This window comes from Narcine bancroftii, chromosome 10 (genome assembly GCF_036971445.1).
Source record: "Narcine bancroftii isolate sNarBan1 chromosome 10, sNarBan1.hap1, whole genome shotgun sequence".
NCBI classification, from domain to species: Eukaryota; Metazoa; Chordata; class Chondrichthyes; order Torpediniformes; family Narcinidae; genus Narcine; species Narcine bancroftii.
Window position 1 is genome coordinate 34,587,740 of NC_091478.1, and position 27,086 is coordinate 34,614,825.

The 27,086-nt window shown below is 41.5% G+C and overlaps 1 long non-coding RNA gene and 2 pseudogenes across 2 annotated transcripts; all 3 read right to left on the reverse strand.

Annotated features, from left to right (window-relative positions):
* Positions 1 to 538: 538 nt before the first annotated feature.
* Positions 539 to 25,448, reverse strand: LOC138744441 (uncharacterized). Of its 2 annotated transcripts, XR_011345538.1 has the most exons (3): positions 25,243 to 25,448; positions 10,734 to 10,880; positions 539 to 818 (listed from the first exon to the last, which is right to left on the reverse strand). It is a non-coding gene; the product is annotated as an uncharacterized lncRNA (long non-coding RNA). The 2 variants fall into 2 exon arrangements; XR_011345537.1 differs by lacking the exon at positions 10,734 to 10,880.
* The window catches only part of LOC138744440 (interferon-induced protein with tetratricopeptide repeats 5-like), a 29,472-nt pseudogene continuing 3,225 nt past the window's right edge, over positions 840 to 27,086 (reverse strand).
* On the reverse strand, positions 22,223 to 23,732 carry LOC138744057 (interferon-induced protein with tetratricopeptide repeats 1-like; annotated as a pseudogene).

The window sequence follows — 27,086 nt, forward strand, 5'->3', positions numbered from 1 at the left end:
GGGGGAGATGGAGGTGGAGTAGAGAGGGGTGTAGGAGGACAGGAAAGGAGTAATGAAGGGGATAAATGAGTGGGATCCAGTAGCGACTGGTAACAGTCTGTGTCGGGAGCCACGTGGTGCGAGTCAGTGAGGGAGACTCCAACATCTTCTTCTGCAGGTCTAGTGCTGTGAATCATTTTGATGAAGGGATTCATAAGGTTGCAGCTTTGAAGGCTAGGAAAGTTTTGAATTAAGTACTGAAATGCTTGTTTATTTGTTCCTGTTTATTTTTATGGTGTTATTTCATTTATGAATATATTTCCATATGCATTTGCCAACAAGGTCTACATTTTTTAAGCCATTATTGATCATGCAAACCTAATTCATTAATGAATCTCATGTAACAAAGTTTAACGTTAAAATCATCTTAATTTTGATGTCGTTCTTAAATATTTTTATTTCGAATTCTATTGTTTTCTTACTGAATTTTCACTTTAACCACATTTTGTAGATGTACATAGATGTGTGTATGATTTTGTAATTTAAAAGTGCAACTTAATTTTGCTAGTTGTTTATCTCACTATTACCATGACATTCAGTGATCTTCGGGAATTACGATTTGTGATCGTAATTCTCATGGTAGGGGGTTGGGGGGGTAGGTGACACCATGAGTTACTGCACTGGGTGACTCCAGTGCACCAACTTGACATCCTCAGATGCTATTAGCTAGCTTGATCCATGGTGTTAAGAACTTAATGCTGATGTTCCTGAACACATTTATGGAGGACGTCTTAAGATGGTCTTGAAAATGGAGTCATCTTCCAAATGTGTGGTATTTTCTAGAAAAGCAAAGGTATTAGGTAAGATATAAGTAACAAATTGAAAGATAAAATACATCTAACAGTTAACAGACAGTGAAAAGATAGGAAGAGCTTTTGCCATTTAGCTCCATTTGGTCTAATTGTTCTACGCCCGTTTGTGTGGGCTTCCACATTAACAAAAAGGTTCAAATGCTCTTATTTGTAGTGTCACTACAAATTGATGTCACTCTTGATGCCTGCCACATTGACCACCGCCAGTGGGCTGATATCGCCTCCAACCGTGCATCTTGGCGCCTCACAGTTCGGCGGGCAGCAACCTCCTTTGAAGAAGACCGCAGAGCCCACCTCACTGACAAAAGACAAAGGAGGAAAAACCCAACACCCGACCCCAACCAACCAATTTTCCGCTGCAACCGTGCCTGCCTGTCCTGCATCAGACTTGTCAGTCACCAACGAGCCTGCAGCAGACGTGGACATACCCCTCCATAAATTTTCGTCCGCGAAGCCAAGCCAAAGAGTATCACTACTCATGATAGCATATGTTTGCGAATATATTGAAAAAATTGCTGGTGGAAAATTTCACATGAAAGAGTAAAACTCTAATTCAAAGAGAGTACTGGTAGAATGCAAGATTCCGATCAGATGGAATCGATGCATCTTTCAAGCATCATTCTGCCCCTTGATGGAGAGGTGTAGTTTACAAAGAGCACTTCATTATCATAATCGAACTCCAAGGCCTTCTCAAAGTATTCAATTGCTTTGGAGTTATTCCCATCCAGTTGATGCAGTAACCCTTCAATACCAAGGCCCTTGCTGTCTCATGGATTCTTGGAAAGTTGCACTTTTGCTCTCTTCTCCAAGTGTTCACGACACATTTTTTTGCTCCTTTGTGTCATTTTTAATCTTTGGTCCATTCCGGAACAGGTTGATGGCTTTTGAATCAGACTTTCTCTGAAACATTTCAAATAACCCAGCTTGTAAATATATTTTCTGCATGTTTTCTGGACGATAATTACTTAATTCCAGAAGACTATAATAGATTTTCTTTGCATTGGAATAGTCATCCATTCTTAAGCAGATTTAATGGCTGATTTTGGATGGTGCTCAAATGCCTTTCCAAAATGAGTCTTACATTGATTGAACAATTCCATTTTCTGATGATAATCGGGATTTTGTGGATCATTGCTCAGTGAATTGCTGATCAGTTCAAGTAGTTTGATTCTGTAACACATACCTATCTGGTCATGGAGGACACTAGAATGTGGAGTGATTTCTAGTGCTTTCTTCAACAGCTCTATTGCTTTTTCCACATCTTGTTCGAGTCTGTAATATTTTGCAGCATTTCGAAGCACTTTTGGAAACTCCGAGGTTTTCTGCAATGCTTGTTCAACTAATTCATTTGCTTCTGACTTTTGCTTGATCTCGCACAGTTTTAGAGCCAACATTTTCATGGCCAGAGAGTCATCTGGATCAAGCTCCAGCACAGATACTTCATTGATTTTCTCCCTTCATGATTCTCTGGAGTACCAGGAATTGCTTCCAGTCGAAACAGTACGGTTGCATAGCCCATGATCCATTCTGTGTCTTCAGGATCTTCCTCCAGAGCCTTCTCAAAACATTCTCTTTCCTCCTCATAGTACTGAGCTGTGGACCTCAATAATGACCATCCCTTCTCCCCGTACACTTCAGGGTTCATTGCTGTATACCAAGGGCCATCAGTGAGTGGTTTGCTGATCATCTCCAGCTTGTCGAGGTAGGACTGGGCCTCGGTCAGTTGTCCCATGTGGTAATGCATCCAGGCATAGTTTCCATACATGACGATGCTTCTTCTCTCAAACTCATCTTTGTGGTTCTCCTTTAGAATCTTCTCAGCTTCTTTTAAGTTTTGAATTGCTTCTTCATATTTTCCCCGGAGGTAGTTCACAAAAGCGAGTTAGTTGTAAGACCTTGCTTCATACTTCAAATGCAGATTGATGGAATCTTGCAATCCCATCCCATCACATCATCCACGTTGTCATTTTCCTTCTGTGGGACATTGAAGTTGATTGAGTTTCTCTTTTAACAATTCTTTTAGTGTCTTGCTGCAAGAGAAGGAAATACATGAAATTTTTATCTCAGACCAGCCTTTAATGCTACAAATAGAAGATCAAGCAAACAGGATATACATATTGTATGTTCTAATGCATGTGAACCCAATTTGATAATGAAATTGAGTGAGGAGACACTGTGTGTGTGTGTGTGTGTGTGTGTGTGTGTGTGTGTGTGTGTGTGTGTGTGTGTGTGTGTGTGTGTGTGTGTGTGTGTGTGTGTGTGTGTGTGTGTGTGTGTGTGTGTGTGTGCCCACAAATGCAAAGTTTCTGCAATGGAGCCAATCATGTTGAACTTCCTTGCTATTCAACATTTAAATCCCCATTAGACTTTAACTTACCCTGACCAGGAGGGAAAATGATAACTTCCAGGTTCTCAAGTTCATTTCTATCTTGGATATTCTTGGTGGTCTACAGGCAATGATGCTTTAAGAATGGGTTGGTCCAACATCGAGGGCCTAAAATGTCCTGTACTGTGCTGTAGTGTTCTATGTTCTGACCTAACCAAAGACCACAGCAGAGGCCATTCTAGTGAATACTAGAATGCCATTCTAGTCAAAAAGGCTGTAACATTGCACAAACATTTTTGTCAGTTTGTTTACAGAAGAGAAGGAGAGCATAGATTAAAAAGTTGGCAGAGTGAGATGAGAGCCAGTCACATTGAAGCAGCAACCAACGAATACCAGCTGGGAAAAGGATTGCAGACTCTAGTGGAGTAGCCATTTTGAAAAGAGCGGCTATGATGTCCTAATGTTGCTGGTGATCAAAGTGCAGCCTTTTGTGAATTAGCACTTCGGTCAGGTGTTTGAGCATCACTGGTAAGATTTAACCTCACCCCCCCCCCCTTCTTTTACAATAGCCAGTGATATCGGTCAATGGTGATGTCTTGATGGTAGGAAACAGACGGTGGTAGTGATGGGCTGTTACTCAGCTTGGAGGCCTGTGATCAGTGGTGTGCCACAGGGATTAGTACTGGAACACATTGGTTTGTCATCCACATTCACAACTTGGATGCCATTGTACTTACCCTGGTTAGTAATTTTATAGATGACAAATTAGTTTTATAGAAGACACCAAAGAAAGTTCTCCAAGATTACAAGAGGATCGAAACCAAATGAGCAAGTTAGCCAAGGAATGGAAGATGGAATATAACATCAGGTGATGCACTTCGGTAGGTTAAACCAGGGCAAGACTTAGATGGTGAATGATAGGCCCTGGATAGTGTTTTGGAACAGAGACAGTTAGGGGTACAGGTACATATTTCCATGAAAGTAGCAAAACTGATAGAAAGGGTGGCAAAGAAGCTATTTGGCACATTTGCCTTCATCAGTCAGGACAATGAGTACAGAAGCAACATGTTACAATTTTAGAAGTTATTGATGAGACTGCACTTAGAGTATTGTGCACAGTTCGGGTCACCCAGCTGTGGGAAAGATAGTGGTCAGCTGAAAAGGTTGCAGAAAATATTCATGAGAATGTTACGAAGACTGGAAGGCTTTAATTATAAGGAGAGACTGGTTAGCCTTTGACCTTTCTTCCTGGAGCTTAGGAAGCAGAGGGTGTCCTTATGGACGTGTAACAGACTTCAACAGGGATTTTATCTGAAGGTTGCAGCTGGCAATTGGAGTCAGGTAACTCAGGCAGTTGGGTTTGAAAAATTCAGATCAGCAGGAACCTGATTGGGCAATAGAGATCAAGTGATCCATGGAACTTGTGACACAGGGTGGTATTAATTCATTTCAACTCAGCAGTCTAGACAGATGGTCCTTTTTGACTGGAGTTTCACACAGTACATACTGCATACCTTGAACTGGTTGGACCTTCTTTCTTCCAATTATTTCTCCTCCTTCTCTTTCTATTTCTTGATGAGTTTTCTTCCCTCTTTTTTCTCTTCAGAATCACTAGATGATATAGTTGATTCAATATCAATGTCATACTGAATCAATTGTTCTAGTCTTGTGTGACTAGTAACATATGTTGCTTTGGGCATTTCCTCTAAATCTGATGTCATTTGATTCAGTGTTCAGTCCCGTGCATGTGCAGATATTCAAACGAAGTCTGTAGTTCTGCGATCCTCTTCTGAACTCCAGCGCCATCTTCCCCAGCTCCCTGGAGAATTGGCACTGGAGATGCATGTACCTTCGCCGTCGCTGCCCGTGGAATCCTTGGAGGAAGAGAAACCTGATTGCTAGGCTCCATTATCGAGGTAGGCCCAACTTCTTCTGTTGCAGTACTTCTTTCACAGCTGTTGTCTTGATATTTGTGATTTAGCTTTCCTTGTAGCCATTCTTCAATCACTTAACAATGATCTTGAATTTTTAAAAATTAAAATAAAGTTTTTTAAAGATAGTTTTTGATTAATTCTGCTGGGAGAGGTGCATTTCCACATCTCCAACCTATGCCATCACCCCAAACCCCTCTACCTAAAAGAATGCTTGAACCTTAAAACCTTAAATCTGGCATAAAACTCATGGACCCATCTTCGAGGCAATGCAGAGGAGGATCACCAGGTTGGTTCTAGGGATGAAGGGGTTGGCCTATGAGGAGAGATTAAGTCGTCTGGGACTGTACTCACTGGAACTTAGAAGATAGAGAAGGGATCAAACATGCACAATTATGAAAGACATAGTTAAGATAAAGTTAGGTAAGTTGTTTCCATTGGTAGGAAAGGCAAGAACTAGGGGTCATAACTTCAAGATTCAGGGTAGTAAATTTAGGACAGAGATGAGGAGGAAATGCTTCTCCCAGAGGGTGGTGAATGTGTGTGATTTGCCGCCAATTGAAGCAGTGGAGGTGACCTCAGTATGTATATTTAAGACAAGGTTGGATAGATTTCTACATAGTAAGGGAATTAAGGGATATGGGGAAAAGACTGGTAGGTGATGAGCCTATCAGCAGATCTCCCATGATCATATTGAATTGTATGTGCTTCTGAGACCTGGATTTCCTACTGTATATCAGGCATGTTGTTCATGTCCCTGCATTAGACTCCTGACACACTCTATTCTGAGCACTGTCAAGCCAAGAGATTACCAGGATGACAGTGGTAAAGGTTGAAGGATGTGCTCCAAGCCTCGTTGAATAGATGCATACCCCTCCCACCACCAAAAGACTTTTAGAAATCTCTGACCCATCACCCACCATCAAAACAGAGGTGTTAAGGACTGCCATTGAACAACTTGTCCACACAGTTGGAGCACACAAAAGATCCTTGTCAGTGGCAGAAGGAGCATAGCACCTCACAAATCACCCACTGCCTGTTTGCCCATCAGTTACCTTCTGCCTGATCTGTGGAAGACTGTAGCCCGCATCCCACTAAATTGGCCATTCAGTGGCCAGGCATAAGAATGGGGGTTTGGCTTTTCACTCTTGACCACTTCAACTGGGTCACTGAACACTTTCACACTTGCAAGGAGCTATCCCCAGGTTTAGGACTGTTCTAGCTTTTATCAGTGACTTCATGGCACATCAAGTGATGGTGGACTTGTTCTAAATCCTGATCAATGTATTATGATCTTATATTTGAACAAAATTAATCATGCCTAATTATAACATAATTAAGCTTTATGTACAGTATGAGCCCTTCAGCCTATTCATTTGTTTTTGCAATCCACTTGTACTATTTGCTTCAATAATGTTTACTGGATAAGAAATGGTCTTCGTAAGATAGAGGAGCAGAAGTAGGCCCATTGCTCATCGAGTCTGCTCTGCCAATCATGAACTGATCCATCCTCCCACTTAGCTCCACTTCCCAGCTTTCTCCCTATAACCCTTGGACTCCAACTAATCAAATACCTGTCAATCTCTGTGAAGTGCATCGAATGACTCAAAGACGTGACTCAAACCAAGATTTTAATTAACAAAAGACTGGAGCTTAGTACATCGAGGTTGACCAGTCCAGACTGACCTGGGTCTAGTTAGATGCAGCTCTTTATAACCTGCCAGTAGGTGTGGCTACAGCTCTCAGCCAATCACTATCACTATTTGCAAATATATACAATGGTGATAGGATCCCATACTATCACACTCTGTCTTAAGTACACCCAACAGCTTCACTTCCACATCCACCTATGGCAATAAGTTCCACACTCACGACCCTCTAACTAAAGAAAATTTTCAACATCTCTGTTTTAAATTTGGCACCCTTTTATCCTGTCCTAGACTTCCCTACCATGGGAAACATCCTTGCCACATCTACTCTGCTCTGGCCTTTCAGCATTTGAAATGCCTCTTTGAGGTCTCCACTCATCCTTCTGTACTCCAACGGGTACAGTCCAAGAGGCATTCCCCATATGCCTCCTTCACCACCGATTCAATCTGGAAGTTATCATGAGGACTCCCAAGTTCCTTTGTATGTCCGAGTTTTGAATTTTCTCCCCGTCTAAATACAGGTTCTCCCCTACTTATGATGGTCCAACTTACGATTTTTTGAAGTTACGGTGGTTTGAATCCATACTTTCAATTTCGAATTCTGATCTATTCCCGTGCTTGCTACTTTCGCGCGATGCTGGGCATCCAGCAATGAATTTTAGTTCAATGCTTCAAGCATTCATCATGCCTAGTGTGCTTTTGGCTGTGTATGTTAATGCGTTTTTTTTTTCAGTGAGGAATAAAGGCATTGAAAATTTAATTATAAAAAATGGTAGGTGCGGTATTTTTTATTGACTTACAATTTTTCAATATATAATGGGTTTGTCAGAACAAAACCCATCGTAAGTCGAGGAGCACATACAATAGGATGTCCATCTATTTCTTCTACCCAAGTGCATGATTGTACACTTTCCATCATTGTATTTCATCTGCTACATCTTTGCCCATTCTCTTAATCTATCCAAGTCTCTCTGGCTTCTAATATCCTCAGCATCACCGGCTCCACCACCTGTTTTGGAATCATCTTCAAATTCAGACCCAAAGTCATCTATTCCATGATCCAAATCATTTATGTATAATGTAAAAAAAAAAGCAGCCCCCAAAATGGACCCTGCTGAACACCACTGGTAACTGGTAGCCAACCAGAATAGGATCCTTTTATTCCTACTCTCTGTTTCCTGCCAATCAGCTCATCTGCTTCCTGTGCTAGTATCCTTCCTGTAATTTCATGGGCTCTCATCTTGTTTAGTAGCTCTATGTGTGGTGCCTTATTGAAGGCATTTTGAAAGTTCAAAAACACAAAATCACTTGCATCTCCCCTGTTTATCCTACTTGCGATCTCTTCAAAATATTGCAATAGGTTTGTCAGGCATGATTTTAATTTAAGGAAACCACAACTTTGGGCTATCTTTTCATTCACCTCCATGTATTCTGTAATCTCATCCTTGACTTTTAACCTCAACACCTTAATTATATTTCTATAATTTCCTTTCTGCTCCCTTGCTCCCCTTTTAAACAGTGGAGTGACAGTCGGGACCCTCCAGTCCACCAGAATCGTGCCAGGCTCCATTGATTCCTGGAAGATCATTACCAATGCCTCCACAATCTCTACAGCTCCTTCCTTCAGAACCCAAAGGTGCATTCCATCCAGTCTTTCTACCTTTAGACCAGTTAGCTCCCCAAGTACCTTCTTTTTTTGTGATCTTGACTGCTCACTACTTTTTCGTGAGAGCCTTGAGAATCCGGTATGCTACTAATATCTTCCAAAGAGAAGAGTGCTCCAAAATCTTTCCTCTGCCATCTCCTTGTCTTCCATTACAATTTCTCCAGCATCATTTTCTATCAATCCTATGTCTCCTTTGGCCACTCTTTTACTCTTTATATATCCTCTTAGATATTACTTTCTAACTTCCTTTCACAATCCTCTTTTCCTTCCTAATCATTTTAGTTGCCTTCTCTAAGTTTTAATTTCCCAGTCCTCTCTCTTCCCATTTGTGTTTGCTTCTTTATCTCCCCTCTCTTCTGCTTTTACTTTGCCTTTAACTTTCCTAATCAGTGTTGTGTTGGGAAGAGTATCAGATTTTGTGGGTTCATAGAGAGACGAGTCTAGACACAAGTGTTACAATCACACATAACTTTTATTAACACATGGGAAACAAATGGGGGAGAACGTTAAATGGCACACAATTGCCAATTCACGTAAGCGATGATAAAGACATTCACCTCAGTCATCAGTTAGAGTCCATCAGCAGTAAACTTATTTTTGACCCCAGTCACACACTACAAACACTGTTTCACTTAAGCGACAATATAGGCATTGCCCTCTGACACCTGTTGGACTCTGACAATGGTAAACCTATATTTAACCCTGCTCACACACTATAAACATGGACTCTTACACATGCCCCCAGTTCTCTGATCAACTGGGATGCAGATCTACTGCAAGTATTGATCTATTGTAATGCTACGGCTTAGCTTCAGTATAGTGCACACCTTACCTGTGACCCTTCTAGCGACGTCCACAGTAGTGACCTGGCATGGAGCGCTGTCTGGGGCTTGCTCCGCATCTGGGCTGCTAGCCAGTGATGACCCTCATTGATTTAAATTTGCCATTGGCAAGGTGTGCACTAATTAGTGGGCGGAGTCCATCTTTGACTGACAGGTGATATGACCTATGAATAAGTGTCAGATGGGAGGACTTCCTCCGCACAAAGCTACATCGCTCTGGAATCACTAAGATGTAAGCCAATGAACCTCTGTAGATGTTATGACTATAAAAACAGTAAAGATAAATAGAAGAACTCAAAAACATTAAAAAAAAAATACCAATCAAGTGAATCAATATATAATCAAGTGCCTTCCGAATGCTGGATGAGGTACATAATCATATTCAATGGCGGTGCCTCACCAGCTCCCTCGATAGGATTGCTGTGTTACCAATGGAACAGGGTGCTGTTGAAGCTGTTCCCCAGTATGAGAGGGTAGAAAAAGGAATTGGTTTGGTCACTGACTCACATGCCTGGTTTCTCTGGCTTGGCTGGCAAATGTGAGCACCTTTGCCACCAATGTTTGCGAGCAGGTAGTGCGAGTCCGTCCACCAGGTGCCAGAACCCTCTCTTGACTTGCGCATCCCATGCCTCAGCCTCACGTTTGCAAGGTAGGGGGCAGGCATATATCCAGGGTGTACACGGAACATGCCATTTTTCTGGGCTATCTTTTGACACCAGGATGCTGTACCTGCACGCGTTCTCTTCGCACGGAGGCCACAAGTGCCTGTGTTGGACCTCTGTAATGATCGCCAGGAGGTATCAGAACAAAATGTTAGCCACTTCAGTGTCTTTTAATAAAAGCTCCTGACATCCCCCACCTCATGAGGTATTTCTCTGTTAATGGGAGTTCTGGTGTGATGCTGTCATTGCCAAGTGAAAGAGAATGCGTTCATTTCTTACTGTTGTTTGATCAATGACACTCTACTTATAAATTGTAACTTTTAATTCCCTGAGTGTGCTTAGTAAAGATATTATTAGAGTAGATACCACACCTCAGGGTGCCATTTTAAAAAAAAAAGAGAATGCCATAGGTGCTCTGTGGTTAGTAAAGGATTTCTTGAAGTGGTATGTGAGTAGGGAAACAAAAAGGGAGAGAACAACTGTCCAAGGACCAGGGAGGAATACAACAACCTGGAGTTGTTTTTTGGAGCCACAGAAGTGCCCATCTGACTTTCTCCACCCTCTCCATATGAGATAAACGTTCAGCATTACCATTTTCCCAGTCCTTTTCCCGAACCCCCCGCCCCACCCTTCATTACAGTACTACCCACAATGATGTCACAAACTGGGCTGCTGTCTACAGTTCTCCCTTGGGCAACTACCTCCCCCAACAGTATAGTTTGGAGAATGGCCACAGAGGACTCCTGCGTTATTTGCTTGTCATGACCGCCCTTACTGGTAGTCACCCATCAGCTCTCGTTCTGCACCTGCAGAGTGATCAGCTCTCTAAACGCTCTGTCGACTGCATTCTCCTTTCTGGATGCTCCATCCGTGGTCTGCCTCGAGCTGTAGCTGGATGCACTTCCTGCAGATCTAGCCATCGGATGTTGGAAATCTTCCTGCTCTCCCATGTCCTGCATTAAATGATAGCTGGGCATCAGTCTTCATGGATGAAAGCCCAGAGAGCCTTCCAGATATACAAGAGAATCCAAGAATAATTTAAAATGATGCAAGAGAAAATAATGAACTGGAATGCTAATAATTCCCAAGGACTATGTGATCATTAACTCAAAGGTATTAAAGAGATGGCTATAGAAATAATTAATGCTCTGGTTATCATCTTCCAAAGTCCTGGAGATTTTGGAATTGTTTCTACGAATGGGAGAGTGCAATGAGTGGGAAAATAACAGATCTTTGTGCTTAAAATTGAGTTGTCAACTTGCAGTCCTCAAAACGTGCAGGCATGTTAACTGGGAAGATGAGTAAGACAAGGTCCTGATTCATGGAGTGCATGAGACCATGAAACCTGGAAATAAACCAGGAATGTTCCATGATAAGGTGAGATTGGTTTGGTTGGCAATGTAAAACTTGTCTTTCATTTATTTTAAGTTATATCCAAATAGTATATGTAGATTAGTAAAAAAGCACATGCTGTGAGTGTTGAGCAAGTTCTTGGGAATTCTCCTTGGACCGGAATTGGAATTGGTGCCAAGGACCTCTGAGACTCTCCAAGCTAGCCGTCATAAACCAGAATTGTCTGACTCGCTGTTTATTTATTGTTTTATTGTATCTTGTTGGTTTGTTAATTTCTCATATTATTCGTGATATTTTAATAAAATACCGTGTTGCACTTGAAGCTTTATTTCTCCTTCATTGATCCAGATCCTCGGAAACTTGTTTTATCTCATTACAGAGAGTAGCAAATGTGAAACCACTATTTAAGAAAGTAAGGAGGGAGAAAACAGGGAACCACTGACCTGTCATCCTAATGCCTTTGGGAGAGAAGATGCTAGAACCTAAACTGAAGGGTCTGAACAAAATAGTGCATGAAACCAAAGGCAGTGTCTTTACTTCTTTATTGTTCAGGAATCTGATGGCAGCGGGGAAGAAGCTGTCCTTGTACTGCTGAGTGCTCGTCTTTAGGCTCCTGTACCTTTTCCCGATGGTATCAGAGTGAAAAGGGCCTGGTCTGGGTGATAGGGGTCCTTGAGAATAGAGGCTGCTTTTTTAAGATACCACCTCTTGTAGATGACCTCGATGGAGTGATGTCGCAGGTCGAGTTAACAACCGTCTGGAGATTTTTTTGTCCTGAGCGCTGGCACCTCCATACCAGACAGTGATGCAACCAGCCAGAATGGTTTCCATGGTAACCTGTAAAGTTTACGACAGACTTCTTTGATATTCCGAATCTCCTCAAGCACCTCACAAAGTATAGCCGCTGACGAGCCTTCTTCATTTTTAAAAAATCTTTATTTAAGGTTTTCAAAATACATAAAAACAATACATAAAAATAATATCAAAATAATCTAAACATAAACCCATCCCACCCTCCCTCCACCCTCAGCACGCCCCGCAAGGAGAGCCAAAAAGAGTAATAAATACAGAAATAAACTATATAGTATCTTAAGATATTTCCAACCCCATACATTTCAAATAGGGTGACCACATTTGAACAAAAAAAGTATAATTATCATATAAATTATGTTATCTTTTCCATACAAATGCAAGATCTCAACTTATTATTGCCAAAGTACTATATTTACTTCCACGTCATCTTTCCAAGTAATCGCTATACATTTCCGTGCTTCTGTCAATGCTAAATGAACAAAAGCTATCTGAAATTTATCCAACCCAAACCAGTCAACGAAACTGTATAACCCAATAAAAAAATTTTCAGGATCCAATGGCAATTTGATCTTAAATAATTTTTCCAAAAATACTCTAATTTTTTCCCAAAATGGTTGAACATTATCACAATTCATGATTGCATCAACATGGAGGCTCCAGACAGATCCTTTGAGATATTAGAGTTAGGGTTAGCTTGATGTCTTTCTCAATGGCAACAAAATCTTGGAAGCACTGATTGAATTCTGTCAGAAGAGAGGTGATCCCTGGCACATTTTTCACCATTGTTACAGAACGGTTTGCACTTGCGAAAGCAGCCTTAACTTTCAAAAGTGTGGGGAAGTGCATCATGCTGAAGCTGAGTAGTTGTGTCTCGAAGAGACAGAGGTTCACACAGAACACTTTTAGGTATGCATACAGCTGAGGCACGAGCCAAAAGCCAGGTGTGCCAACCACGGAGGGTCACTCAGTTCATCATCGACTTCAGATAGGAGAGCCTTGGATTTTCTGTGAGTGCTCAAATTAGGTTGATATTTTTCACCATAACTTTCATCATATCACCGAGCTGGACTACCCTGGCACTGAATGGCTCTGGGCAGATAATACAATGCATTTTAACTGCCACATTTCCACTGTCGTGAACTTTCCTGCACACCATAGACTCCATCCCATTCTGCTTGCCTGTCATTGCTGGAGCTCTTTCCATTGTAACTCTACTCAGCTTGTCCCAGGACTGCTTCACGTCATCGATTGCAGCGGAGACAGCTTCAAAAAATGTCCTTGCCAGTCGCGGTGCTGATTAGACTCCTAAGATCAAGCAGCTCCATGGTGATGCAAAAATTGTTGTCAGCTTCCTGCAAAAAATTAACATCTGTGCTCTCGTCACATGCAAGTAAGTAAAAGTCAAATGCACTAACTTTGCCTGGCACTTGCTGCTTTAATATACAAGTCTTTAATATACAAGTCTTCGACTCACCGGGCAACTGTTTTTCTGGACATACTGACATTGTTAAATTCTTGAGTTTGCTTTCGGCACATTATACTGGCAACTTTAGTGAGGCACTCTTTAACACAGTTGCCATCCGAGAAGGGTTTTCCATGCTGGGCAAGGAGCTGAGCTACCTCGTGGCGAGCCATTGTGGCATTTTCCTGTACTTTGTTGGTACGGTAAGAAACTGCCTGCTGTTGATGTAACAGCAGCTTTATCCGCTTCGTTTCATTTCGTAGTGTCTTCAAGCGACCTAATCTTTCAACACCACAACAGATTCCTTGCAATCAAACAAACACACTTCCCTCTAACTTCTGTGAAAAAGTATTCATTTTCTGACCGTGTCTGAAATTGTAGGCACTCCCTTGCTATTTTCTGTCTTTTTGGTTCCGCCATGTTTAATCAACTCAGGTAAACATTTTTTTATAACTGAGGTCAAAGTTGTAATCGCTGAGTAACATTGCAATAGTGAGTCTAATAGTTGTTCAAAATGGCAGCGGTATCTTGCATTGAAACAAAAAAGTGCAGTGGCAACAACATCAAATAATGAAACTAAGAAGTGCAATGCCTAGACAGTGCACTTTGTTCTAATATTCCTCTTAAAAATGGGCACAGTTGGCCTGCAGGTCATCGTTTGGCCACCCCTGCATTAGGGTTTAATGGATGGGCAAGATTGGTACTTCAGTCAAGGGGATAATTGGGGTTTGATGCTTGCTCAAGGATGTCAATCAGTTGGTAAAGGGACTGTTATATGGATTTGGAAGCTTGAGGGATGGGTGTAGCAGTGTGAAGACCTTCATGAATGAGTGGTCCACGCAGACAATCCAAGCATGTTTCCATGTCCTTTATCATTCTGTATTCCTCTGGTTCTCTTTGAATCAATGCACTGAGTAACCAGAAGGAAACTTACAGGGCTTCAGAGCATACTAGAATGCCTTACATTCTTTAGTAATCCTTTGTAGTTTTGCTTGTAGCATTTAAAATCACAATGAGGATAACATTTCCAGGCCACAGTGTTGTATTTTTTTATATATCTTATTCCTTAAATATTGATACTGCTTCACTAACTAAAATTATCATGATCCCTGACATTTTTAAAAAAGAAATTGTTTAAATCCAGATGGCCAGCCTTTTCATTTTTAATTTAGACACACAGCACAGTTACAGGCCATTTCGGCCCACGAGTCCATGTAGCCCAATTAACCTACACCCCCCCTCCCCCCACCATATGTACTCATGGGCCAAAATGGCCCTATTACTGTGCCTTGTGTCTAAATTAAAAATTAAAAGGTTGGCCACCCCTGGTTTAAATTTTGCACAACAGAAACTCAAATGTCTCACAAGGGACATAATGGGAGTTCATTATATTTTTATTGATCAGGAACATTCCAGGATTGGTTCTCAGTCTGCAATGAACTGGCTTATCTCAGAATGAGTCGAGGTTAGGATTCTACAAATGGCCTCAGAAACACTAGGTGCCTTTAAAATGCTGCACCTGGGTAGCCCTCCAGGGACCCAGGTGCGTTAAATGGGTCGATGGTGCTCCTAGCACCTCTCAAGCAGGGGTAGGATCGACCCAGTAAATCGTCAACCCAGTGATTTAACGGGGATCCTGCCCCCCGTAATGACACATTGAATGTCATGCAAACTATCGGTCTGTCTCCCCCATTTCACCCCCCCACCAGCTGTCAATCAATCCCACGGCAGCCTGCCCCTTCTCCCCAGCAGCAGCCAGCCCCTCCTCCGATTGCGGCATCCTCCCCGGCCCGCTGATCGCAGCATCCCCCCAGCCCTGCCGATTACAGGGACCCCTCTGCCCTGCCAGCGACCCCTCTCTCCCCTTCTGCTGGGGATTCCCAGTGATGCAAGCACTGACGTCACAGGGGTAAGTGTGTCGGCCATTTTAGCTTTCAAGTCTCAGGAGGACATGACCTCGGTAAGTTTTAATGAGCTCCCTGTCTACCTCCGAGGTAAAGCACGGACCCGGTTGATTTCTAACGTGGCTAATCGTGTCAAACTGCTGTGTGAATGGGGTGCTAACCAGGCAAATTGCCCAGTTAACCCCATTTTACAGGGCAGTTTAAAAACGCCTAGTGTAAATCAGTGAAAATGATGCCTGCTCCTTTTCAACAGGCAACACTAATTAAAAACATCTTATGAATATTTGACTGACAGAAATCAAGTTTAATTGTTTAATATCAATCATGAAAAATGCACCTGGATATGTTTATAGAGGTAAAGAGTGCAAAATTCTAGTTAAATACATTGTATAGAAGTTGCATAAATACAAGTTTTGGTCAATTTTAAGTAAACACAATATATATGGCTTCCTGCAATTAGCAATTGCTTTATTTGAGCATGTATCAATTTGACATAACTGATATTTATTAATGATTTAAACTAATTTCTGTATAGTTATTAGCATTTGCTAAAACTTGTTAGTATAGATACTTAAGTAATTGCCAAGTAGTTTAAATATAACAAAGAGATAAAATTTGGAATGAAAATATTTAACTCTGTTTTGTTCTTAAATATGATGTTCTGATTTCTGCTTTCAAAATTAAATTTAAAGTGCGCTTTAGGGAGTAGGGAGTGGAAAGCATTATTATTATCAGAAATATAGGAATAAAAAATAGAAAAACCTTCCTACATTTAAAGAATAGGATATAATAAACTGGGAAACACTGCTTCCAAGTGAGGCAACACTTCACCTGCAAACCTGTAAAAGGTTATTTATTGCATCAGGTGCTCGTGATATGAACTCTTCTACATTGGCCAATACCATCTGGAGGGGCGTCCTCTTCCCTGGATGCTGCGTCCTCTTCCCTGGGTGCTGCGTCCACTTCCCTGGGTGCTGTGTCCACTTCCCTGGATGCTGCGTCCTCTTCCCTGGGTGCTGCGTCCTCTTCCCTGGGTGCTGCGTCCACTTCCCTGGGTGCTGCGTCCTCTTCCCTGGGTGCTGCGTCCACTTCCCTGGGTGCTGTGTCCACTTCCCTGGATGCTGCGTCCTCTTCCCTGGGTGCTGCGTCCTCTTCCCTGGGTGCTGCGTCCACTTCCCTGGATGCTGCGTCCTCTTCCCTGGGTGCTGCGTCCACTTCCCTGGGTGCTGTGTCCACTTCCCTGGATGCTGCGTCCTCTTCCCTGGGTGCTGCGTCCTCTTCCCTGGGTGCTGCGTCCACTTCCCTGGGTGCTGCGTCCTCTTCCCTGGGTGCTGCGTCCACTTCCCTGGATGCTGCGTCCACTTCCCTGGATGCTGCATCCTCTTCCCTGGATGGTGAGTCCTCTTCCCTGGATGCTGCGTCCTCTTCCCTGGATGTCTGCGTCCTCTTCCCTGGATGTCTGCGTCCTCTACCCTGGGTGCCGCGTCCTCTACCCTGGGTGCTGCGTCCTCTTCCCTGGGTGCCGCGTCCTCTTCCCTGGATGCCTGCTTGAGCTGCCGAGTTCCTCCAGAATTTTGTGTGTCATCCCAGTCATATGACTAAAGACATAACCCCTCCATACTCTCTCCAAAGTTGCTGCTTGACTGGCTGACAATTTATTACACTTTCTGATTTTGAGATTTCCATCTTCCATGGTATTTTCTATTAGTATTTTCATCATTTACCTCATTTGCATGCTTGCTTTTTCAAGAAGTAATTGTGTTCCAAGTGATCTCAAAAAATATCTTGCCAACGATTTCACCTGCAAATGTTCAGTTTTAGTAACTATTCAAAGAATTCAGGTTCCTAGCACAGCTGTCAACTTCTTGTGTCACCTCTTACATTCACATCAGCAATGACCACATTTCCAGCAATCGAAGAAACATGGAAAATTGCAGCCTAAATAGGCTATTACGTCCTTCAGTCCTGCTCCACCATTCAATATGATCATCCCCTTCAGTACACTATTCCTGCCTTCCTCCCCATGTTTCTTGATCCCTTTAACATCAAGAATTAACTTGGTTACATTGAACATAAAGCATTACAGCACAGCACAGGCCCTTCTGCCCATGATGTTGTGCCGACCAATGTAATCAAATTCCACATTATTCTAATCCTTCCCTACCACACATCCACAATACTAGTTTTTTTCTTGTAAATTGTTCTTGAATCTATGCAATGACCTGATCGCCGCTGTCTTCTGTGGAAAGGAGTACCAGAGCTTCACTTCACTTTGCACGAGAGCTTTCTCCTGATCTAAAGCATAACAGTTAGCCCAATGTTATTGTCGTGTCAGTGACCTGCCACTGTCTGTAAGGGATTTGTACATTCTTCCCAAGTCCACCTGAGGTTTCCTACGGATGCTGTGGTTTCCTCCCACACTTCCAAAACACACGAGGTTTGTCAGTGCTCGTGGGCTGGAAGGACTTGATACCGCCCTGTATCTCAAAATTACATTTAAAAATGTAAATGGTACCTTAATTGCCCAAGCCCAATGCATTTTCAGATCAACCCACAAGTCCGTGCCACCAAATTTTTGCACCCAATTAACCTTCGACCTTGGTATGTTTTGAAGGGTGGGAGGAAACCGTGCCCCCAGGGAAAATCCACACAAACTCGGGGAGAAAATACCAAATCCTTACAGGCAGTGTGGGGATTTGAATCCGGATCCCGATCGCTAGTGCTATAACAGCATTGTGCTAAATACTACACTAACAGTACCTATAAACTAATGACCTATAACCTTATTCATTGAAATCCCAGGGAGAAAGAGTTTTTGTATTATTCATTTCGATATGATTCTTATTTTAGAATAGATTTATTGTCGGCTCAATTGCAAGGACGTGTAATATCTGCCGAATATAAAAGTAAAATATTATCAGATCATTTTCTTTTATTAATAACATGTACAGGTTCATCAAAAACAGACAACACATATAGATGGAGATTTAATTCTTTATTATTATGGAATGCCATCTCGAGATGGCAAAGGTCGACAGCATCGAGTCCACGCTGCTGAAGATCCAGCTGCGCTGGGTGGGTCACGTCTCCAGAATGGAGGACCATCGCCTTCCCAAGATTGTGTTATATGGCGAGCTCTCCACTGGCCACCGTGACAGAGGTGCACCAAAGAAAAGGTACAAGGACTGCCTAAAGAAATCTCTTGGTGCCTGCCACATTGACCACCGCCAGTGGGCTGATATCGCCTCAAACCGTGCATCTTGGCGCCTCACAGTTTGGCGGGCAGCAACCTCCTTTGAAGAAGACCGCAGAGCCCACCTCACTGACAAAAGGCAAAGGAGGAAAAACCCAACACCCAACCCCAACAAACCAATTTTCCCCTGCAACCGCTGCAACTGTGTCTGCCTGTCCCGCATCGGACTTGTCAGCCACCAACGAGCCTGCAGCTGATGTGGACATTTACCCCCTCCATAAATCTTCGTCCGCGAAGCCAAGCCAAAGAGTATTAAGGAATGTTGAGTTTTGTAATTTAATAAGACACCAAATATAGCAATATTTAAAAATAAATACAGATTCAGTTAACAATAAATTTTTTATTATGGGATGCTTTAAAAGCGTATTTAAGAGGACAAATTATTAGTTTTTCAACAAAAATTAAGAAACCGTATTCTTGTGAGGTTGATAAATTGGAAAAGGAGATAGAGAATTTAGAAAAAGATCTACAACAGAATTCAACAGAGACTGAGAAGATACAATCGACGAATAAGAAATTACAGTATAATTCATTACAAACTTATAAATTTGAGAAATTGTTACAAAGAACTAAACAAAATTATTATGAATTGGGGGAAAGGGCTCATAAAGTATTAGCATGGCAATTAAAGACAGGTTTATAGAACAATTAATGCTATTATAAAAAAAATAAAAGATTACATATAAACCCCAAGAGGTAAATTACATTTTTAAGGAGTTTTATATGAAATTATATACATCTGAATCTGGGAAAGATGAGGTTAAAATTGATAGTTTTAAAAAAAAATCTGATCTTCAGTTACCTTTTTTAAGTTTTCAGGAATTTAATGAATGGGTGTTCCCTTTACATAAATTATCGAAGCACTTAAATCAATGCCTAATGGGAAATCTCCAGGTGAAGATGGATTTACATTTGAATTTTATTTAAAAATTTCAGGATTGAATAATACCTCTATTAATGGGTGTGTTGAAATAAATGATGAAGGTTTATTCTTTACCAGACTTTTTCTCTCAGGCAATTATTACAGTTATTCTTAAGAAATGTAGAGACCCTTTAAAAACTGAATCTTATAGACCTATTTCTTTGTTATTAGTTGGTTTGAATCTTTATATAAAAATCCCTCTGCCAGAGTAGTGATGAATGACCAAATATTGTCATCGTTTTTTATTAAAAAGATCTACTAGACAAGGTTGCCCTTTGGCTCTGGCATTGTTTGCATTAGCAATTGAACCTTTGGCTCAATTGCTAAGACAAGATACTAATATTAAAGATATTAAAGTGAAATCTGAGAAGTATAAGATTAATTTATTCACTGATGATGTTTTGATTTATTTAACAGAACCACTTTAAAATCATTATATGAAAGGTTGGAACAATATGGAGAAATATCTGGTTATAAAATTAATTGGGAGTAAATTAAGATTATTCCGTTGATTGATGCTGAATTTATTTGTTGCAAAAGTATCTTTCAATTTAAATGGTCAGAGCAAATTAAATATTTAGGTATTAGGATGGACAAGAATTTAGATCATTTGTATGAGTTAAATTATTTACCTATACTTCATAAAATTAAAAATGACAAGTTGATGGAAAGATTTACCTATAACATTAATAGGTAGCGTTAATTGTATTAAGATGAATATTTTCCCTAGAATACAATATATTTTTCAATCTATTCTTTGTAAAGTTCCTCAAAAGTGTTCTTTAAAGATGTGAATTTTATAGTTAGGAAATTTTTATGGAAAGACAAAATGGTTAGATTATCTTTACAAAAATTAACTTGGAGATGTGAATTGGGAGGTTTACATCTTCCAAATTTTCAAAATTATTATAAAGTGGCACAATTAAAGTTTATTAATAGGATGTTTGATTTGGAAAACCTTTTGGTATGGGCTAACATTGAGTTAACTAAAATTGGTGAGAAGAACATGGACTAATTTATTTATAAATAGAATTCCAAGTTATGACATATTTATAATTTACCTATTTTGACACATTTAATTGAATTATGGAATATGATAAATGAAGAAATAGGTGCACAGGGGAAATTTTCAGGTAGGACACGTTTATATCAGAATAAACTTTTACCTTTCACACTTAACCAATTTTTGATAATATGGGAACAGAAAGGAATTAAAACTGTACAAGATTGTTAAGAAGCTGGTTATTTTATTTCTTTTCAAAGAATGAAAGTAAAATACAAAATTTCACTAAATATTCTTTTTTTTGTTTTTTTTAATCAAGTTAGAGCTTTATTATTGGATAATTTTGGAAACACTTGAAGATTGCCAAGACCATCTAAATTTGAAATTTTGCTTATGGAAGGTGGGAAGAAAAAAATTGTATCTAAAATGTATTCATTATTACAGACTAAAATGCCTAAATTAGATTTACCTAAGTCTAGATTAAAATAGGAAAAAGATTTGGGGATAGTAATTAATCAGGAAGATTGGAGAAATTTATGTAAAGATTGTGTGACTAATATTGTTAATGTGAGATCTAGATTAGTTTAATTATAATTTTATACATCAGTTATATTTAACTCCTGAAAAATTAAAGAGATATAATTTAATTTCTTCAGATTTTTTTTAGATGTCATAAGGAAGTAGGTTCTATTTTACATTCTATTTGGTTATGCGATATTGTTAAATCTTTTTGGAATATGACTTAAGGAATTCATAGAGAAAGTTTTTAAGATTAAATTGCTGTTGGATCCAACAATATTTTTATTAGGTAATATTAAAATGTTAAGTTTGAAATTGAGATTAACTAGGTACCAAATTGCATTTTTTGAGATTATCTTTGGCTGTAGAGAGAAAATGTGTAGCGATTTACATGGAAAAATGAAATTGATTTGAGTTTGCAAAGATGGCAAATGGAATTGAAATTATGTATTCCATTGGAAAAAATCAAGTCTAATTTACATGATAATTATCTTTTTTATCTCTAAGTCTGGAGCCCTTATTTGGACTATATAGGTTTAAAGTTTTGAGCTTTCTGGTCGTGTTGTGGTGGATATTACTCTAATCCGTGGCATTTAGTTATGTTATTGAGTGGTTTGCATCTCCTTCTTCTTTCTTTGGTTGGTAGGGAGGGGGAAGTTTGGGGAATAGGGGTAGTAGAGTGGGAAGGGGGGTTGGGGGTATAATATATATATATATAAAACACATACACACCATGTATTCTTTATATGATTACATATATATATTTAATTCCTATATGATTTTTCCTTTTGTATGTATTGTGGTTTAAAATTTTAAATAAAGTATTCAAACAAAAAGACAGGCTTGGGAACTAAGGCTTTAACTTCCAGGCATGTTTCCTGGATTATCTGTTTGAGAAATTAACTTTAAAAAATCAGTTATTGGACAAGATAAAAAATATAAGTTGAAAAATCAACTAATATTTACAGTTAAAGAATATAATCTGTAATTCAAATACCAAGCCTACTGTGGATTAGAGAGGATTGTATTTTTCATACATGATTATTATGCTCATTGAAGAGACCATTCACTTCCTTTGGGTACTGCACGACCTGCCAAGTTTACAAAGAGCTCTCAGATATTCTTCATTTGCAGGATCAAAACTCAAGGCCTTCTCAAAGTGTTCAGTAGCTTGAGACTTGTTCCCATCCAGCTGATGCAGATATCCTTTGATACCAAGGGCCTTGCTGTCATGCCGAGTTTTGCAAAGTTGCCTGTCTATCAACTTTTCCAACTTTTCACGACACATTTTCCGCTCCTTTGAGTCGTATTCAATCTTCAGTCCTTTCAAGAATAGGTTGACAGCATTTGGTTCAGATTTTCTCTGGTTCTGCTCAAATAAACATATTCTCTGCATGTTTTCTGGGCGAATATCAACTAGTTTCAATAGATTCATTTAGATTTCCTTTGCTGTGGAATGTTCTCCATTCCTACTACAGATGTTTGCAAAGTCCAGTTGTGATTTGACAGCTGACCTCGGACGGTGTTTAAATGACTTTCCAAAATGATACTTGCATTGATTAAACAACTTCATTTTTTGTTTAAATGCAGGATTACAAGGATTTTTGCTGTGAGGATTGTCGATCAGTTCAAATAGTTTGATTTTGTAACACATACCAATTTAGTCATGCAAAACTGCGGAGCGTGAAGTTTTTCCTAGTCCTTCCTCCAACAGTGTGGTAGCTTTCTCAACGTCTCCTTCTATTCTGTAAAATTTTGCTGCATAACGAAGCACATACGGAAGACCTGGGCTCTTCTGCAATGCTTGTTCATCTAATTCATTGGCTGCTGCCTTTTGCTTGAACTCACACAATTTTAGAGCCAATAGCACCATGGCCATGGAGTCATCTGGATCAAGCTCCAGCACATGTTACAGATACTTCACTGACTGATTCTGTGCCAGACTCTCTGGGGTTCCAGAAAATGGTTCCAGTCGAAACAGTATGGTCGCACAACCCATGATCCATTCCGTGTTTTCAGGATCTTCCTCCAGAGCCTTCTCAAAACATTCTCTTGCCTCCTCATAGAACTGAGCTGCGGAACTCAACAATGACCATCCCTTCTCTCCGTACACTTCAGGTATCATCGCTGTATACCAAGGGCCAACAGTGAGTGCTTTGCAGATCATCTCCAGCTTGTCGAGGTAGGACTGGGCCTTGGTCAGTTGTCCCATGTGGTAATGCACTCAGGCATAATTTCCATAGATGACAATGCTTCTTCTCTCAAACTCATCTTTGTGGTTCTCCTTCAGAATCTTCTCAGCTTCTTTTAAGTTCTGAATCGCTTCTTCACAATTGCCCTACAAATAGTTCCCAAAAGCAAGATGGTTGTAGGACCTGGCTTGATATTTGACACCAAGACTGATAGAATCTTGAAGTCTGTACATCATATCATCCAAGTTGACGGTTCCCTTCTGTGGCCTCCATGTGAAGTGACATTGAAGCTGATCAAGCTTTTCTTTCACCAGATCTTTGGAGATGTTGCTGCAAGAAAACGAACGATGAAATTCCATCTCAGGCCAGCTCTGCCATTTTAGTCTTTAGTCGAACCTGCAAAATCCTCCAAATATTTGGGGTCAGCAACAAATCAGCTCACTTCTGAGGAAGAAGGAATCCTAATCCAGCATCAAGCTTAATCCTTGACGAAGAGTCCAGGCCCAAAATGTTGGCCACCATTCACTTCCTATGGGTACTGCGCGCCCTGCCAAGTTTCTGCAGCACTTTTTATTTATATTACACTTGATCACAGTATCTGTGCTGCCCAATTACAACCAATTAATTTACACCCCCCCCCAGTACATTTTGAAGGGTGGGAGGAAACGGGAGCACCCATAGGAAACCCATGTATACACGGGTAAAACATAAAAACACATTACAGACAGCACTGGATTCAAATCCTGGTCGCTGGCACTGTAACGGCGTTGTACTAACTGCTACACCCACCAAATTTAACATCAAATTCTCAAGAACATGTAATGTGCTATACAGGTGAAGAGCTGGATTCTGATTTAGAGGCGTTCAGTCATAATCCAATGGATGATAGCCTCGCACTATTGGCTTCCTAACCAAGCACACATGTCCCATGTCCAAACCTGCGGTTCCCTTCTTACTGAGCAGGATTTCAATGACAGCAGGCACATTGTCAGAAGGGTAGAACTAACCTGTCTCACAAAAGGCCTAACTTTCCTGTTTAACAATTATAGTGTCAAGAACTGATTCAGGTATTGAGGACGGGAATGTGCTTCCCAAGAAGCCCAGTTTGCAGGCCTTTCGCTTCACCACACTGATGACATGCTTGGTGATATTCCAGTTGATGCCAGAGCTCCCATTATCTGTCCTTATCCATTGACTCATGATAGAGTCATGAGTCCAACTGAGGTATTCTTCCCCCCATAATTATTGAATTTCTTTAAATTAAATTTTATTTACAGCACAGTGGAAGTCGGTTCTGGCCATTGAAACCTGTGCCAGCTAATTACACCCACATTAAACTACAACTCCGTATGTTTTCGACAGTGAGAGGAAACAGGAGCACCTGGGAAACATCTCACCAGACACAGGGTGAACGTGTAAACTCATTACAGGCAGTGCTGGATTTGAACCTGGATCACTGGCACAGTTTAAGTATTGAGCTAACCGCTATACAAACCATGCTTATAGCTGCCAATACTCTGACATGTTAGCTATTACAGCTTTCATGTGAATCCTGTACGTGCTTGGCACATTACCTTCAGTGTTTCCAGAAATTCTTACAAATTAGTGACATGAGTAAATCCTCCAGTGTCTACAGCATATTTCAACTGCCTGAAATGAAGTGTTTGAAGATGCGTGATACACATGGCGCTGCTCATGCAGCTGTTCATTGTCCATATCCTGCATAGTGTTGTCCTCCCAAAGAACAGAAGGTGATTTTTTTTCACTCAATGAAATAAGTACCTCTGTCACCACACCAGTGCAGCATGCAATACTGCACTGGGACATCAGTGATTCACAACCGACCCACCCACCACCCCCCCCCCCCGCCCACCCACCCTCCAGTGAATCTCACCTTTCCCCGGTTTCCACAAGTGGACCATTGTATCCACACCTCTGTGCTGCAGTTCATACCTATGTGCTGTGGGTTCACAGCTCTGTGCTGTCAGTTCACAGCTTCATCCACAGCTCTGTGCTGTCAGTTGACAGCTCTGTGCTGCAGTTGACAGCTCTGTGCTGCAGTTGACAGCTCTGTGCTGTCAGTTGACAGCTCTGTGCTGCAGTTGACAGCTCTGTGCTGCAGTTGACAGCTCTGTGCTGTCATTTCACAGCTCTGTGCTGTCATTTCACAGCTCTGTGCTGTCATTTCACAGCTCTGTGCTGTCATTTCATAGCTCTGTGCTGTCATTTCACAGCTCTGTGCTGTCAGTTCACAGCTCTGTGCTGTCAGTTCACAGCTCTGTGCTGTCAGTTCACAGCTCTGTGCTGCAGTTCACAGCTGCATCCACAGCTCTGTGCTACAGGTTCACAGCTCTGTGCTGCTGGTTCACAGCTGCATCCACAGCTCTGTGCTGCAGGTTCACAGCTCTGTGCTGCGGGTTCACAGCTCTGTGCTGACAGTTCACAGCTCTGTGCTGCAGTTGACAACTCTGTGCTGCAGTTGACAGCTCTGTGCTGTCAGTTGACAGCTCTGTGCTGCAGTTCACAGCTCTGTGCTGTCATTTCACAGCTCTGTGCTGTCATTTCACAGCTCTGTGCTGTCATTTCACAGCTCTGTGCTGTCATTTCACTGCTCTGTGCTGTCAGTTCACAGCTCTGTGCTGTCAGTTCACAGTTCTGTGCTGTCAGTTCACAGCTCAGTGCTGCAGTTCACAGCTCTGTGCTGTCAGTTCACAGCTCTGTGCTGTCAGTTCACAGCTCTGTGCTGTCAGTTCACAGCTCTGTGCTGCAGTTCACAGCTGCATCCACAGCTCTGTGCTGCGGGTTCACAGCTCTGTGCTGCGGTATCATAGCTCTGTGCTGACAGTTCACAGCTCTGTGCTGCGGATTCACAGCTCTGTGCTGTCAGTTCACAGCTCTGTGTTGCAGTTCACAGCTGCATCCACAGCTCTGTGCTGCGGGTTCACAGCTCTGTGCTGCGGGTTCACAGCTCTGTGCTGACAGTTCACAGCTCTGTGCTGTCATTTCACAGCTCTGTGCTGTCATTTCACAGCTCTGTGCTGTCATTTCACAGCTCTGTGCTGTCATTTCACAGCTCTGTGCTGTCATTTCACTGCTCTGTGCTGCAGATTCACAGCTCTGTGCTGCAGTTCACAGCTCTGTGCTGTCAGTTCACAGCTCTGTGCTGCAGTTCACAGCTGCATCCACAGCTCTGTGCTACGGGTTCACAGCTCTGTGCTGCGGGTTCACAGCTGCATCCACAGCTCTGTGCTGCAGGTTCACAGCTCTGTGCTGCAGGTTCACAGCTCTGTGCTGCGGGTTCACAGCTGCTTCTACAGCTCTGTGCTGCAGGTTCACAGGTCTGTGCTGCGGGTTCACAGCTCTGTACTGACAGTTCACAGCTCTGTGCTGCAGTTGACAACTCTGTGCTGCAGTTGACAGCTCTGTGCTGTCAGTTGACAGCTCTGTGCTGCAGTTCACAGCTCTGTGCTGTCATTTCACAGCTCTGTGCTGTCATTTCACAGCTCTGTGCTGTCATTTCACAGCTCTGTGCTGTCATTTCACAGCTCTGTGCTGTCATTTCACTGCTCTGTGCTGTCAGTTCACAGCTCAGTGCTGTCAGTTCACAGCTCTGTGCTGTCAGTTCACAGCTCTGTGCTGCAGTTCACAGCTCTGTGCTGTCAGTTCACAGCTCTGTGCTGTCAGTTCACAGCTCTGTGCTGCGGGTTCACAGCTCTGTGCTGTCAGTTCACAGCTCTG